The following is an 18,211-nucleotide window of genomic DNA, read 5'->3' as shown; positions in this document are numbered from 1 at the left end:
AAATGGAATGCTGTCATGCACATTTGAATCGCATATTAATGTTGTTGTTGTTGTGATGGTGCTTCCCTCGCCATTATAAAGCAATAAATGCTTCATTAAGTGTGGTGACTGAAGGTTTTGGGGTTTAAAATGACTGCAATTCGGAACTCACTTTTAACTCATTCGTATTTGTGTTTGGAACAACCCTTTAGTTTAGCCACCATGATTGCTCTCCCTTCAGAGTGCCCTGTGGAGGCATCATTTATGCAGTTTAGTACGTGTCAGTGTTGAATGATTGACTCACTCATAACACAATTGTCACCATCTGCTGGCACGTAATACATGGCCACATAAACATACATACATATAAAATAATATTTGCTATTTGAGCATATGATATTCAAATTTTATTAGGCCTGTAGTTTGGGAAAACATGCTACATATACAAAAACGGTCATTTTTGTAGCATTTAAAAAAAAAAAAATATTGCATTTTGAATTGCATTAAAATCATAGATTTTCTGCAAAAGCATTTGTTTATTTTTTTCCCAAGCCACTAATTTTTTCCCCACCACCTTGACCCTTTAGTGGCTCTGTACCTTAGAGAATAAGTGAAGAAATAAATAATTTAGCATTAATGGCAAATAAAAAAATAATAATTTTGTTTTATATATTTTCATCTATATAAATAAATCATACATTGTTCAATTTATCTGTATGATTTTGGATCGCTATATTTTATTATGTTATTTTTAATGAAGTATTGGTATGTCAAAAACTAAAACAACAGCTAGTGTGAAATAAAACATTGCAGGAATAAAGGAAGCTGTAAACTGGTGTTTCTCGCACTGTCTCTCTCTCTAGCTCATCCACTCACGCTCTCTCTCTCGCTGCTCATCAGTCCTCCCCGAGGTGAATTAGGTGCAAGATAGCAATAGATTACTTTTATGCTGCCTTTATCTGCTTTTTGGAGCTTCAAAGTTTTAGTCAACATTCACTTGTATTATTTGGACCTAAAATCTTCATTTGTGTTCTGCATAAGAAAGAAAGTCATACACATCTGGGATGACATGAGGGTGAGGAAATGATGAGAGAAGTTACATTTTGGGTGAACTGTCCCTTTAAATTCTGAACAATGAATATAAAGCCCATTTTTTGCATTGTGACATTATTTTCATGACAATTAAACACTCTTTCCCTCAACTCCTAATACAAGGTTCCCACCCCCATTTTTATTCAGACCGATTCACTTATGAATCATTCAGATCGATCTGTGAGATCAATGAGGGTTGTGAATTTGAAGAAATGACTCAAAAGAAGGATTCGCTTACAAATCGGACATCACTATGGCTTACGAGCAAGTTCTACTCTACACCAGGAGCAATTTAGGTGATTAAATATTTTAAAGCAGAACTTAACTAGAAAAATGTCTATTTACTATAGTAATTTCCACGACTTTTCCTGGCCTGGAAAATATAATTTTAAAATTCCCTGATATTTCCAGGTTTGTGAAAAGCATTATGAAAAGCGCTTTAAAAATAAATATGACTTGACCTCACTGTAATGCATCTGGACATTTTTTAATTCTCATTCCCAATGGTGATTGATATATATATATATATATAAAAATTAGCATAAATGTATCATTTTTATAAGTAAACATGTTAAAGGGGTCATGACAAGCATTTTTTTTATTTTTTTTTATTTTACTATGTTTCTTGAGGTTCACCTATTAGTAAAGTTTTTCACACAAAAAAACAGAAATATATTTGTAAAACATGACCCTCTGTCAGAAACATTCAGTTTTGGTGCTGCTTCTCCTTTAAGACTTGAGAGTCCACGCCCACTGTTCTGATTGGCTCTTTGCTCGACTCACCTGCTCTGCTCACCACAGAGGGTGGGGCTACAGAAGTGATTAAAGGTAAAGGCCCTGTCCCAAATGGCACACTTGATGTGGACTTGCAGTCTCGTAACCTTCATTTGTGCATTCCCACAAAGTCCACGAGACAGTAGGGTGTCCCGACTGACATTTTAGCACTCCGAAGGGTGCTCGTGAGCGCCCCCTTTGCACCCTCAATGCACCCTTTGGCTGACTTTTTCAAATAATAATTTGATATAAAAACATAATGTAAAAAGTACATCATCTGATTAAACTCTTGGAAGTCTGTCAAAAATGCACACTTTTATCACTCATGCCCCCTCATGGACATGCTGACTAGCGCCACATCGGTCTGCACTGGCTTACGTCACTAAAGTCTGGAATCAGAGGAAGACCGCAAGGGCGGATGGTGCCATTTGGGACAGGGCCAAAGTAGGCATTGATGTGTTGTTGTGGAGGCGGTCATTCTCAAACATTATGCAACAAAGACAATGTATAAATTGCATACAAAATGTCAACTCAGTCGGAAAAGCGGTAATGTTGTTACATCCACTTTAAATTTTGTCATTGTTATAGCGCCACCAAGTGGCCGAGCCCCATTTATTTGTATGTTTGTCCTCAGAATGAGCCCTTACAAAAGTGTGCCAAATTTCGTGACAATATTTTATTCCGTTTAAGAGTTATAGCTATTTAAGTAGCAGTGATTATTAAATTTTTTTCAATAATTATTCATAAATAGACTCCAGAGAATCTTGTGGCACTTATTTCGTTGGGATTGAGCAAAAAATCTAGAACTAGTTCGCAAAAGTAGATTGTTAACGTAATCTCAAAAATTGAACAAACGGTTTGATGGACACCATTGGTTCTTGAGGCAAAGCTATAATATGATATGAAGTACTTGTGTTTTTTTTAAAACACTACGTTACAGACAACCGTTAACTCGCACAAAAATCGTGATAGCGCCACCCAGTGGCCGATTTTTTAAAAACTTTGCGCAGACCTATCAGGCCAAGAGTCAAATAGGTCCACCAAGTTTCATTCCGATCGACCTTTGTTAACCTTGTCTAATAGCTGCTGAAACCTGATTGGCCAATGGCGGCCATGTTTTTAAACATACACAAATGTCCTCACGGACATTGATGGCACCTGAGACAAAGACACTGCATGCAAAGTTTGAAGTCAATCGGACCAATGGTTCCATAGTTACAGCCATTTTCATGTTTTTCCCTGTTATAGTGCCACCAAGTGATTTTTTGTGCATCCTCAGATAGAGTCCATACATAAGTATGTCAAGTTTAGTGAAGATATCTCATTTTGTTCAAGAGTTATAGCCATTTACGTAAACATGGTCATGCCTACTTCCTGTGTTTTCGCATATCGTAGCTAACGTGAATCGAAAGTTCAAACTTTTTTTAATAATTATTGATATTGACACTCCATAGAATGGTTTGGCATTGGTTTGGTCCCGATCGGAAGAACGGCCTAGGACTAGTTCGCAAAAGTATGTTTTGCAAAAAATCCAAGATGGCAGAACATTTTTCATGCCAGAAATGAAATTGGAGACATCTTGTTCGTCTTGAACAAAATGATTGATATAAGACACTTGAGTCTGTGACAAACGGTTAAAAAGTTATGGCCATTTTCAAGTTTTTGTTTTGCTCACTATAGCGCCACCGTTTGGCCGATCAGGGTGAGACTTTGTGCCTGAGTAGCGACAGTGAGTACTACCTTCTGACCCAGTTTCATGTCTCTACGCCTTACGGTTTGGGCTCCACAATCAATTATACGCAGAATAATAATAATAATAATTGTAAAAAATCTGAGCAAAAACAATAAGGTTTCTAGCACTTCGTGCTTGAACCCCTAATTATATATACAGAATATACAATTTTCACACAGCGCAAAAAGCTGTCCTTATAACACCAGCACAATAATAAGACAATGTTGCCGGTAACTGGAAACCTAAATTTTTACAATAATCTTTACTCTCAATGACTACGTTTACATGGACACCAGAAAGCGGCTTATTGTGAGAAAGTGGCGAATAATGAGAAAGAAGCGTTCCCGTTTACATGAGATCCGAGGTAGACTTCACTATTTATATTTCCCGTTGCTTTACTTTATTTCCAGATAGTCCAGAGTTGTTGCTGTGTTTGTTTTCTTAACTTTCTAACTGCACTGCAAAAGTGGGGTTACCTTCTTGCGTAAAACTCTTGGGTTCCCCCAATGTACAAGCGCATATCCACGAACATGAGGGCCCGTTGATATTTTACATTGGTGTGTATAAGATGGTGTAATTTAGTGTATGCGCTTTTCCTACCGTACTCCCAGAAATGTTCAATTCTTTCCGCTTTCTTAGTTGTTGGGCAAATTTGCGAAAACAACAATCACACTAAGAACCATTAAAAAGATCAAAAGATCACACAGCCACATGTCATATATCTTTGGAAAGGTCTTAATTAGTAGAATATAATGAGCACATATGTTTCACTCTAGACCAAACTACAGTGAGTATTAGCGTGTGAAATGCACATGTATAATAAACAGAGAAAACAGAATAATTACCACATTTTGGTTTATAACCTCATAAGAAATAAACATGATATAAAAAAATGGCATATCACAACTTACAGCAGACAGCTCTGGATAAAACAAGCCCACACTCGATGTGCATCTACGATGAGTAGATCCTGAAATATTAGTCAAAGTATTTCATAACAAGCTATAGTGGCTATCGCTAATGCCGTCTCTATGGCGACGGTTTCTCTGGGATCGATTCACTGAAACACGATCCCTTGTCACAAGCTATGCTTCCATCAGCATTTTTTTTCATCCTGAAATAACGGTGTCTATAAAATCCAAAGCCAACAAAGAGTTTGCAGAGCAATTAAGTCGAAAACAAACTTGAACTGTACAGAAGAGAAGGTATATTGACACTTTTGAAAAATATCTTATAGAGCCACACGGTGTAGTCATAAGGAAGGATGAACGCACATACAGGTGCATCTCAATAAATTAGAATGTCGTGGAAAAGTTCATTTATTTCAGTAATTCAACTCAAATTGTGAAACTCGTGTATTAAATAAATTCAATGCACACAGACTGAAGTAGTTTAAGTCTTTGGTTCTTTTAATTGTGATGATTTTGGCTCACATTTAACAAAAACCCACCAATTCACTATCTCAAAAAATTAGAATACATCATAAGACCAATAAAAAAAAACATTTTTAGTGAATTGTTGGCCTTCTGGAAAGTATGTTCATTTACTGTATATGGACTCAATACTTGGTAGGGGCTCATTTTGCTTTAATTACTGCCTCAATTTGGCGTGGCATGGAGGTGATCAGTTTGTGGCACTGCTGAGGTGGTATGGAAGCCCAGGTTTCTTTGACAGTGGCCTTCAGCTCATCTGCATTTTTTGGTCTCTTGTTTCTCATTTTCCTCTTGACAATACCCCATAGATTCTCTATGGGGTTCTGGTCTGGTGAGTTTGCTGGCCAGTCAAGCACACCAAGACCATGATCATTTAACCAACTTTTGGTGCTTTTGGCAGTGTGGGCAGGTGCCAAATCCTGCTGGAAAATGAAATCAGCATCTTTAAAAAGCTGGTCAGCAGAAGGAAGCATGAAGTGCTCCAAAATTTCTTGGTAAACGGGTGCAGTGACTTTGGTTTTCAAAAAACACAATGGACCAACACCAGCAGATGACATTGCACCCCAAATCATCACAGACTGTGGAAACTTAACACTGGACTTCAAGCAACTTGGGCTATGAGCTTCTCCACCCTTCCTCCAGACTCTAGGACCTTGGTTTCCAAATGAAATACAAAACTTGCTCTCATCTGAAAAGAGGACTTTGGACCACTGGGCAACAGTCCAGTTCTTCTTCTCCTTAGCCCAGGTAAGACACCTCTGACGTTGTCTGTGGTTCAGGAGTGGCTTAACAAGAGGAATACGACAACTGTAGCCAAATTCCTTGACACGTCTGTGTGTGGTGGCTCTTGATGCCTTGACCCCAGCCTCAGTCCATTCCTTGTGAAGTTCACCCAAATTCTTTAATCGATTTTGCTTGACAATCATAAGGCTGCGGTTCTCTCGGTTGGTTGTGCATCTTTTTCTTCCACACTTTTTCCTTCCACTCAACTTTCTGTTAACATGCTTGGATACAGCACTCTGTGAACAGCCAGCTTCTTTGGCAATGAATGTTTGTGGCTTACCCTCCTTGTGAAGGGTGTCAATGATTGTCTTCTGGACAACTGTCAGATCAGCAGTCTTCCCCATGATTGTGTAGCCTAGTGAACCAAACTGAGAGACCATTTCGAAGGCTCAGGAAACCTTTGCAGGTGTTTTGAGCTGATTAGCTGATTGGCATGTCACCATATTCTAATTTTTTGAGATAGTGAATTGGTGGGTTTTTGTTAAATGTGAGCCAAAATCATCACAATTAAAAGAACCAAAGACTTAAACTACTTCAGTCTGTGTGCATTGAATTTATTTAATACTTGAGTTTCACAATTTGAGTTGAATTACTGAAATAAATGAACTTTTCCACGACATTCTAATTTATTGAGATGCACCTGTATATAGTGCTCAGAAGTCGCTCCCAAACATGAGACAAAGTTCTTGACAGAAATCTACTTTACTGTGTGCTCTAAACCACCAGTATTTTATTAATAAAACACTCACAGTGGCTACAATTTCTCCGGAAGTGACAATTTCATCCTTGGATGGAAACGCGGCTTTAATAGCACATTGTTTTTGCGATAATATGATTAAATTCGCAACTTGGATGGAAACATAGTTATAGATGTGTCAGATCATCCTCATCAGAGAGTGTTAGAGTCCATATTTGGAATGTCCCTGTGTCCCACGTGGGGTAAACAGACCCAGATCTCACATACACAGACTGCGCACAAGAGGGCGCTCAACGCACCTTTTATGAAGTGATGAATTAGGAAGCCAGTGTGATCTGAATTGTATCATTATGGGCTTAGTTGATTTAATTTTAAGTGTTTTTATTATATTTGATAGATTTTTGCATTCATAGTTTTCATTGATTGCATTTTAATGTTCAATAAAACCTGCTAGGAGATGTTTTTGGACACTTTGATAAATAAAAGTCCACTTTGGGAACCATGGTTTCAAATACTATATCTTTGGATTGCTTTGCACCATCAACAGTTTTTTTCCTGTTATAGTTAACATGTTGGAGAACAACACCAAAGTTAATTTAATGACCGTCCATACTTACTGACTAAAAGGTATAATGTCAAACTGAAAAGTGTATTTTTAGCACTCAGTTTTGTGTTTTTTCAGCAGTGTTGTATAATGAGAGTCTCTGAGCATGATCAAAATATATTTAATAAGGTTTTCTAAAAATTGATACCATGCATTTCACCTTCTTTTCAATTTTTTTTTTCGAGTTATAAGATCTTACTTTTGGGTATGTCATTTAAACATGAAATCCTTAAAAATGCCTTCAGGGTGTAAGGGGTTAAATCTCTTAAATGGCATAAGGAAATCTGCGTTCGTGTTTACATGATGTTTCAGAACGCAGCTTACTGCAAACATTCTGGAATAATCAGTTTCCTTAAGTGCATGTAATCTCACACACAGTTCGGTTATTTACGAGAGCGGCAACCGTATTCTACTCCGGTGGAAGCAGCGTTACGGTAATAAGAATTTTTTCTTTTACATGATTATTTTCTCTCGTTTCTGCTCTATCTCTCTCCCAGTATTTCACTGTGTGTGTGTGTGTGTGTGTGTGGTTTTGGGGTATCTGTTGACTCAGTGAAATGACTCAAAACGTTTCAAACCAAGGGTGACACTCATTCCAAAAATTGGATTTGGTGACCTCCTCCCCTCTCTCTCCTTCTGTCTCTCATCTGTCAGTGTGTGTTTGTTAAGTGATCTTTAATTGAATTAAATCAAAGGTTTTGTATGTCTGTGACACACAGGCCCTGCCTTGGCATTCTGGGTAGAGTTCACACACATTCACAGAAAACACACACACACTCTGTACCGTCTGTCTGACAAACACACAACCTGCACGTTCTGCTGTAAGTGTGTATAAAGCGCTGTGTGTACAGCACCAGCTAATTAAGCAGCAATTAAGAGCTCAGAGTGATCAACCCTTGAGAAAACACACACACAGACACACTCCATCTGTGTCTTGTGTTGTCGGTTGATTGCAGCCACCATAAGAGGCCCAAACGCTGTCGACTGTTCGGATCCCCTCTGCCAACAACCTGAGAGACAGACAGAAAGAGGGAGAGACAGATTTCTCTACAGGACAGGCTACAAATCTGCCCTTAGGCGAGTGTGTGTGTGTTTACAGTAAACAGTGAGCTGTGAAACTTATTCGCCCTCGCCAGACTGACCACTAACTTAAAACACTTAACACATCTGCTGTCTCACACACACACACTTTAATGCCATCTGCACATTTGCCTTTTTGGGTTCAAACTTGAGGAACCCCAAACACACTCTCACACACACGACTGGTTTCTGACAGACGTGCAGGCGCTCTGCAGACACTGCGCAGATGCGTCTCAGTAAAGCACAGCTGTGTGTGTGTGTGTGTGTGTGTGTGTGTGTGTGTGTGTGTGTTTTATTCATTAGCTATCTATTAGAAAGTGTTGTAGATTTTTTTACTGAAACTATTGAGAATAATTTTTTCCCTCCACTCATTTACAGCGCTGAGGGTTTGTTTGCACGTCATTGTGTATGGATGAAAATATCTGACAGTGTTTCTCTGAATAAATCAAATGAAAGCTGCAGTTATTCTCATTTTCACATTTTCAACCAGGGGTCAATGGAGAAGGTATAACTAAAGAGATACATTTGTCGAAAATATAAAATTTTCATGACATTTCTAACTACATTAACTCATTTCTATTATGTAAATGTTCTTAATGCAAGTGTTAGAGATTTTTTTTTATAAATACCGGAGTAGAAAAGAGAGGTAAAGTGGGGGTTCCTGACATAAAGCAATTAAATATTAATCACTGTCTCCCTCTACTGGACACACATGGCCATTACACACATGAACTGAGAGTGACACATGAGAAGTGACATCACTGCCCTCTAGTGTCACAGGAAGTCACCAGACTCGTTTGAGATGAGCAAGTTCACTGGTGATCACTGGCAGGTGCATGCAGGTTAGAAATGAAGACCTATGTCAAAAATACTCTCACAAGAACGAGGCAGAGCAGTTTCTTTCTCCTAGCTATGCCAACTGCAAGCATGACGTGACACAACTTGCTGTTGACACAGCTAAATGCTTATTGGCTTAAAAAAAACATGATGTTTTGATCTCTTCTATAATGTTTGATTTTTAACTCTGATATCATGTTTTTATGTGTATGAATTATGTGTGAATATTCCGAACACTCCGACAGTGTGATCTCTGTATGGATCTGTATGGACTGATCGTTTTGCGTTTCTTTGTAAAATTTTTGCGTTCCCTCACAATAGTTTGGACTTCCCTCGCAATACGCTTTGCGTTCCCTCGCAATACGTTTTGAGTTCCCTCGCAATACGTTTTGAGTTCCCTCGCAATAGTTTGCCGTTCCCTCGCAATACGTTTTGAGTTCCCTCGCAATATGTTTTGAGTTCCCTCGCAATACGTTTTGAGTTCCCTCACAATACGTTTTGAGTTCCCTCGCAATACGTTTTGAGTTCCCTCGCAATACGTTTTGAGTTCCCTCACAATACGCTTTGCGTTCCCTCGCAATACGCTTTGCGTTCCCTCGCAATACGTTTTGAGTTCCCTCGCAATACGTTTTGCGTTCCCTCGCAAAGCCTTTTGCGTTCCCTCGCAATAGTTTGCCGTTCCCTCGCAATACGTTTTGCGTTCCCTCCCAATAAGTTTTGCGTTCCCTCGCAATAGTTCAGCATTCCCTCACAATAGTTTGCCGTTCCCATGTAATATGTTTTGCATTCTTTTGCGTTCCATCGCAATATGTTTTTTGTTCCCTCGCAATACGTTTAGAGTTCCCTCGCAATACGTTTTGCGTTCCCTCCCAATAAGTTTAGCATTCACTCGCAATAGTTCGGCATTCCCTCACAGTAGTTTGGCGTTCCCATGTAATATGTTTTGCATTCTTTTGCGTTACCTCGCAATACGCTTTTCGTTCCCTCACAATATGTTATGAGTTCCCTTGCAATACGTTTTGCATTCCCTCGCAATACGTTTTGAGTTTCCTCGCAATACGTTTTGAGTTCCCTCGCAATACGTTTTGCGTTCCCTAGCAATACATTTTGAGTTCCCTCGCAACACGTTTTGCGTTCCCTTGCAACACATTTTGAGTTCCCTCGCAATACGTTGTGAGTTCCCACGCAATACGTTTTGAGTTCCCTCGCAACACGTTTTGCGTTCCCTCGCAATACGTTTTGCATTCCCTAGCAACACGTTTTGAGTTCCCTCGCAATACGTCGTGAGTTCCCTCGCAACACGTTTTGCATTCCCACGCAGTAGTTTAGTATTCCCCCACAATAGTATGCCGTTCCCTTGCAATAGTTTAGCATTCCTTCGCAATATTTTAGCATTCCCTCGCAATAGTTTTGCATTCTCTTGCTTTTGCGTTCCCTCATTTTTACATCCCCTCGCAATAGTTTAGAATTCCCTCGCAATAGTTTAGCGTTACCTCGTAATAGTTTTGCGTTCCCTCACAATAAGTTAAGCGTTCCCTCACAACAGTTTGCGTTCCCTCGTAATAGTTTTGCGTTCCCTCAGTTTTGCGTTCCCTCAGTTTTGTGTTCCCTCTCAATAGTTTTGCGTTCCCTCGGTTTTGCATTCCCTCATAATAGTTTTGCGTTCCCTCAGTTTTGCGTTCCCTCTCAATAATTTTGCGTTCCCTCGGTTTTGCATTCCCTCAGTTTTGCGTTCCCTCTCAGTAGTTTTGCGTTCCCTCTCAATAGTTTTGCATTCCCTCATAATAGTTTTGCGTTCCCTCGCAATAGTTTTGCATTCCCTCAGTTTTGCATTCCCTCTCAGTAGTTTAGCGTTCCCCCTCAATAGTTTTGCGTTCCCTCAGTTTTGCGTTCCCTCTCAGTAGTTTAGCGTTCCCCCTCAATAGTTTTGCATTCCCTCAGTTTTGCGTTCCCTCTCAGTAGTTTAGCGTTCCCCCTCAATAGTTTTGCGTTCCCTCAATTTTGCATTCCCTCGTAATAGTTTTGCCTTCCCTCAGTTTTGCGTTCCCTCTCAATAGTTTTGCATTCCCTCATAATAGTTTTGCGTTCCCTCGCAATAGTTTTGCATTCCCTCAGTTTTGCATTCCCTCTCAGTAGTTTAGCGTTCCCCCTCAATAGTTTTGCGTTCCCTCAGTTTTGCGTTCCCTCTCAGTAGTTTAGCGTTCCCCCTCAATAGTTTTGCGTTCCCTCAATTTTGCATTCCCTCGTAATAGTTTTGCCGTCCCTCAGTTTTGTGTTCCCTCTCAATAGTTTTGCATTCCCTCTCAATAGTTTTGCATTCCCTCATAATAGTTTTGCGTTCCCTCGCAATAGTTTTGCGTTCCCTCAATTTTGCATTCCCTCGTAATAGTTTTGCCTTCCCTCAGTTTTGCGTTCCCTCTCAATAGTTTTGCGTTCCCTCTCAATAGTTTTGCATTCCCTCATAATAGTTTTGCGTTCCCTCGTAATAGTTTTGCCTTCCCTCAGTTTTGCGTTCCCTCTCAATAGTTTTGCATTCCCTCAGTTTTGCGTTCCCTCTCAATAGTTTTGCCTTCCCTCAGTTTTGCGTTCCCTCTCAATAGTTTTGCCTTCCCTCAGTTTTGCGTTCCCTCTCAATAGTTTTGCATTCCCTCATAATAGTTTTGCGTTCCCTCGCAATAGTTTTGCGTTCCCTCAGTTTTGCATTCCCTCGTAATAGTTTTACATTCCCTTAGGTTTGCTTTCCCTCAGTTTTGCGTTCCCTCGGTTTTTCGTTCCCCCGTAATAGTTTTGCGTTCCCTTGCAATACGTTTTGCATTCCCTCACAATAGTTTTGCATTCCCTCTCAATAGTTTTTGTTCCCTCGCAATAAATTTAGCGTTCCCTTGCAATAGTTTTGTGTTCCCTCTCAAAAGTTTTAAGTTCTCGCTCAATAGTTTTAAGTTCCCTCGCAATAAGTTTTAAGTTCTCTCGCAATAAGCTTTGCATTCCCTAGCAATAGTTTTGTGTTCTCTAGCAATAAATTGATCATGGTACCAAATACCATGGTATTTGTAGTAAAATATAAATAACCACAAAATATGATTAACATAGTTTTTGTTTTTCTATAAAATATGGTTATTTTAGTAAAACCATGGTAAAAGTTTTGTGAAAGAAGGCAAAACTTGTTGCAAATTATTTCAGAAAAAAATTCCCACCCTGTGCTCTAAGGGGGCTCTGTAGAAAAGACAAGGCTTTTTGAGGAAATTAAATAACAGGTACATTGGGCGACTTGTCATATTTATTTTAATTTAAAAGCAACAGCATTTAAATTGCATCCACTTTATTAGCAACAAAACACATGAACATGAATCATGCGATATCTGCCTTTGATCTCGTAGGTATCCGATCCATTACGAGAAGTGAGAACTGTCTGACTTCACTTATTTCACTCCTCCACTGACTGCAGCCATCTACTCTAGTCTACTTTCAAGGCGAGGTGTTTTGGGAATTCAAATGAGCCTCCTCACACACTCAGGAAAAGAAATAATTCAGATTGAATATTCTAATGAGACTCAAAGTGATGGTGGTAAACCGTTGAGGAATACATCAAAAAAGCTCTTATTTTTTAAGCATTGTTTACACACTGAGAGATAATGATGACAGATGTGAAACATTAACTGATATTTCATGAAATGTCTCACCTGATTACCTCCTCTGTGTTACTGGATCTGGCAGCTTCTAGAAGACTTTCAGCTGAACAGAGAGAGAGAGAGGGAGAGAGAGAGAGGGAGAGGGAGAGCGAGAGAGCGAGCGAGATACTATATTATGACATACTGACTGTTTTATTGTACATTAAAAGTTTAACATCATTACAGGATGTTCCCCTTGTGTACAGTTCCAGTTTGGTTATTTTCTGAGAACCAATTCCTAACATTCTAGAATTTTTTTTTTTTTTTTAGGTTTTATTTTTCATAAACATAAACTAACCTTCCCAGAACGTTGCAGTGAGGTTTTTGTGTGACAACCTAATGAGAACCTATATCGAATGTTCCCTAATGGTTATTTTTAGGTTGTATTTTTATAACTATAACTAATATACCCAGAACATTGCAAGGAGATTTTTTTGTGACAACTTAATAATAACCTATATTGAATGTTCTCTAATGGTTATTTTAAGGTTCTATTTTTATAACCATAAACTAACATTCCCAGAACGTTGCAGGGAGGTTTTTGTGTGACAACATAATAAGAACATATTCAGAACGTTCTCTAATGGTTACTCTTAGGTTTTATAACCATAAACTAACATTCCCAGAATGTTGCAGTGAGGTGTTTGTGTGACAACCTAATTAGAATCTATACAGAACGTTCTCTAATGGTTATATTTAGGTTGTATTTTTAATAACTATAACTAACATTCCCAGAACGTTGCAGGGAGGTGTTTGTGTGACAGCCTAATGAGAATCTATTCAGAACGTTCTCTAATGGTTATATTTAGGTTGTATTTTTATAACCATAAACTAACATTCCCAGAACGTTGCAGGGAACATTGATGAAAAGCATAGGCTACAGCCAGCGTAAAACATTTGGTTCCCAGAACGGACATTGTAACTTTCTTTTTTGGTGAGCTAGGAAATGTTTTTTTAGGGAAGTAGAACGTTCCCTAACATTCCCCTAACTTTATCCAAACCTCTTTATTCCAGTCTCCTTTCTGCAACCTTGCTGTACATTTACAATCTACATACCCTAACATTAGAAGAATGTTTGGGAAACGTTGGGGACGTTCTGGGAACCAAACATTGTTAGCTGGGATCGGTCTGTCTATATTATGGTGTGTGGTGTATCTTAATACCTTTGTCATCACTGTCTTTCTATAAGCAGAACGCGAGGGCAGCAGCTGAAATGAGTCCAGCAGCAGCAGCGGTGACTGAGCGGCTTTTGCCCCCGTCACTGTAGCGCCCCACAGCGGTCAGAGTCCTCCAGACTCACACATACACACACTCAAAAACAAACACACACATACACACAAACACACACATACACACTCAAACACTCACACACACACATACACACTCAAACAGTCACACACACACACACACACACACACACACAAACACACACATACACACAAACACACACATACACACACATACACTCACACACACACATACACACACATACACACTCAAACACTCACACACACACATACACACACTCAAAAACAAACACACACACACATACACACTCAAACAGTCACACACACACACACACACACATACACACACACACACACACACACACACACACATATACACACTCAAACAGTCACACACACACACACTCAAAAACAAACACACATACACACACGCACACTCACTCGCACACACAAATACACTTGCACACACACCACACTGGCTTTACTTCTGTGTTCTTGTCCTGAGTAAAGTATAAAATAAAATAAAAGAAGACACTTAATTAATCTGTTAAGTGCATGGTGACTTTATAAGAGACAAAAGTTTGTTTCATCACTACTAGAATGAAAAAGTGAGAAGTTAGATAAAAGTGAGATATTTTGGTCTGGGAGTAAAACAAATAGGCTGGTTGTATTCTACAAATAAAACATAATTGTACATAACTAATTACACATGCAAACACAACAATGACTAAAGGTTTGCATAGCATGCAGACATGATTTTAGTAATGAGATTTCACAGAATGAGTTTCCTTCTGTGTCATTTGAGTCATCATTGGCTGCGTTTACATTGCAAGGCTTACTGCACAAATCCGATCTTTTGATCGTATCCAATTTTTTTTGTCCCGCCTGTTTACATGCACTGAAGACACGACTCGTATCTGATATCTGTGTTTACATTAATCTCCCGTATGAGCACCATGGTTCACCCTCGGATTTTGAATGGCCATGTACTATTTCATACTTTCAAACGCAGGCAAAATTGCACGCGATTGCAATTAATTATTTTTTTTAACAGTCAGACGAGAAGTGTGGCTAAAGCTCTATTCAGACGGGATTAGTTTTCCAGACATATGTCTGTAAAGTAATTATTACTGCGGACGTCTGTAATATTTACCAACATTTCACACGGGATAAGTGAATCAGATTTTTCTGAACATGTAAACACAGCCATTGAGTCCGTGTCATGTACTTGGCGCCATCTCATGGTTGCCATATTTATTTAGACTCTCTGCCCAAATATGGAGGACTATCACCACTGGTTGGAGCAGTCTGAACCCAATCTGACTGGTTTAGTGTTCCATGACGCTACAGCATTTTCAATGACGATATCTGATCCCAGAATGCTAATGTGTTTGAAACCAAATAGCAAGATGCCAGATAGCCAGATTCTGTGTGCGCACTGTGCTTCATGTGGATTATCTAATGAGCTATGCATCTGATTATCTTGTGTGTGGACTCGTTTGAAAGATAATCACCTCCTCTAAGTAATGGTATGTGATATTTTATGTTCTGTTTCTTTTTTATGAAGTTATAAGTGAAAATGTGGCATATAAGCAACACCTTTTTACATGTAACATGTCAAAGAAATTTACTTAGCTGTTACTCGCTATATTTTTGTCTGTGAGTAAAACAAATCAGCTGGTTGTATTTTACTCTTTGAGAGCTTTCCAACAACATATGACACATGACTATTTGATCAGTTTGATGCTTTTACTGATTACAATAGTATGTACAGTGCAAAAAAAATCTCAGTTGTCTGAGACCGTCAATCCGCGCATTTTATCACGTGGCTTGTTGAGCGTGTTACCGTGGAGACCTAGGACGTGTGGAGGCTTCACGCATCCATGCACAACACACCATGCACCACACCGAGAGCGAGAACCACATTATAGCGACCACGAGGAGGTTACCCCATGTGACTCTACCCTCCCTAGCAACCGGGCCAATTTGGTTGCTTAGGAGACCTGACTGGAGCCACTCAGCACGCCCTGGATTGAACTCACGACTCCAGGTGTGATAGTCAGCGTCAATACTCACTGAGATACCCAGACCCCCCGAGCAATTAAGATCATTAGCCAAACTAACTTATTTAGTGAAAACGTATACACTATGTTAATTGAGCAGAACTCACACAAGATTGTGAGAATGGTGGATTCAATTGATTTTTATTGTATAGATGGCATGCTGAAGATCAAATGGCTAAAAAACTTTTATAACCAATGAAATTTGTTCTGGGTTTTGCATTCCCAGGGGAACATTTAAACAATTGGGTGGAATTTATTTCCTATTAAGATGTGATTTTTTTGGTTTCAAAATTGCCTATCAAATTAACTTTGAAATGTTGCTTTATTGGAAGTTATTATATAATCACAGTTTTACCCCACACAGAACCCCTGTTTGGAATAACCGATTCATTCTGTTTAGACACACGTCTCTGTGCATTCTTGATTGGTCTGTGCTTCATTTAATATATGAAGATGGGATTTGTATACAGTATAATCTATACTGTGACTGTAAACTCTTTGAGCGTGTTTTACATGCCATTCCAAAAAGTTTTCTTCCTTTAGTACAAAACTCTTTTGAGAACTTCCTTGATGGCTCATGTGAGCTCCCATCTCGTTTTTTAATGGTAATGACCTTAGAACAATGCTTCCTGACAAACTTACTCATTCCTGCTTTAATTCCATATTGTATCCCATACTTCTATACCGTAATGGTATTCTGCAAATTTATGACAAGACAACTGTACAAAAATTGCAAACCCATTATATTAGTTTTCCAGTGGCTCCTAAAGCAAAGGAAACTCATTTTTAAATATTTAGCAATGTGAACTTTTAAACATTAGTTTTAATTTTGACAATAATATTTGTATTTTTTGTCAAGTTGATGTAGAGACAACTGATCATCTTTTCTTTGACTTTTCTTTCTTTCAAGGTCCAATCGCTATCCACATTTTCTAGAAATCATATCATATTTGGAGTCTTGTTGGATGACAAGAAGACAGAATTTTTAGTTAATGTATTGTTTGTTATCGGCTGTTTGATGTTATTTCTTGATTTTCATTTCTTTTATTTGAAAAGGATGGTGAGTTTGTCTTTTGTATTAGTTCAAACAGATTACAGTAGACAGAGGAGGCAGATAAGCAGACCCGGAAGATTTATTTCTGTGTTTGTTCTTTTCATGGGGAGATAGTAAGATTAATTGACTCTTTAGTTAATTGATAGTTTAATTTAGTCAGCTCACCTGTTTAGCATGAAAATCTAATAATTAACTTTAAATGTATTTACCCTCCTATGGTGTTCAAAAATGGCACCTTTCTTTTGTATTCACAGTCATTTTTTTCATTATATAAATAAAATGACTTGAACATCATGTCATGTCAGTAACAGACAGTAGATGTCCAACTGTGTAGTCTGATGACTTGTTGAAACCTAATTTTATATTTTATCACAAGATATGCATTTGGATATATATTTAGACATGATCAAACTATTATTTGTAAAGTTTAGCTTTTTAAATTGATTTGAAGTGTCAGTTTTTGCAGTTAATGTCATTATGCTTACAGTCAAACCTGACCATGGTGTTACAAAGAGAAGACACAGAATAAACATTTTTCTATCAATAATTTATTTCAAACATATAAATGTAATAACTCAAAGTAAATGCATAATAATGTCAAGAAAATAAACATCAAGAAACAGAAATGAACTGCAAAATTCTGAAAATTCAATTAGAGAATAAATCAGAAGAATCAGAGTAAACATTTCGCAATTTCAAACTTTCTATAGTAAAATGTTATTTCACAAACGTGTGTGTGTGTCTGTGTGTGTGTGTGTGTGTGTGTGTGTGTGAGAGAAAGTGTGTGTGTGTGTGTAAGATTGCTGTCATCAGCTGGAAAACAACAGATAACTTGTAATGCCAACAATGACCAAAAGATAGCTGTAGAGCTCCACTTATTGATGCCCTGGTTTGTGTGTGTGTGTGTGTGTGTGTGTGTGTGTGAGAGAGAGAGAGAGAGAGAGAGAGAGAGAGAGAGAGAGAGAGAGAGAGAGAGAGAGAGAGAGAGAGAGAGAGAGAGAGAACTATGTTTATATTACACAAGGATAGTAAAACCTGAGAAAACCAGCCAGTGGTCCCCACAAGGGAAATGGCTTATTGTTTGAAAATGTAAAAAAGCAAAAAGGTTTCTGTGAGGGTTAGGTTTAGGGGTAGGGGATAGATATTATCGTTAGATCTGTATATGTAG

The 18,211-nt window shown here is 38.5% G+C and overlaps 1 protein-coding gene and 1 pseudogene across 2 annotated transcripts in view; both read right to left on the bottom strand.

Annotated features, from left to right (window-relative positions):
* LOC127422189 (caseinolytic peptidase B protein homolog) overlaps positions 1-12,924 on the bottom strand; it is a 63,644-nt pseudogene extending 50,720 nt beyond the window's left edge.
* The window catches only part of anapc15 (anaphase promoting complex subunit 15), a 337,271-nt gene that overhangs the window by 141,230 nt on the left and 177,830 nt on the right, over positions 1-18,211 (bottom strand). The gene's annotated exons all lie outside the window — the stretch shown is intronic.

This window comes from Myxocyprinus asiaticus, chromosome 31 (genome assembly GCF_019703515.2).
Source record: "Myxocyprinus asiaticus isolate MX2 ecotype Aquarium Trade chromosome 31, UBuf_Myxa_2, whole genome shotgun sequence".
In the NCBI taxonomy this organism is placed as follows: domain Eukaryota; kingdom Metazoa; phylum Chordata; class Actinopteri; order Cypriniformes; family Catostomidae; genus Myxocyprinus; species Myxocyprinus asiaticus.
Note: the sequence above shows the minus strand (reverse complement) of the source record. Positions and strands in the feature narration are given on the sequence as shown.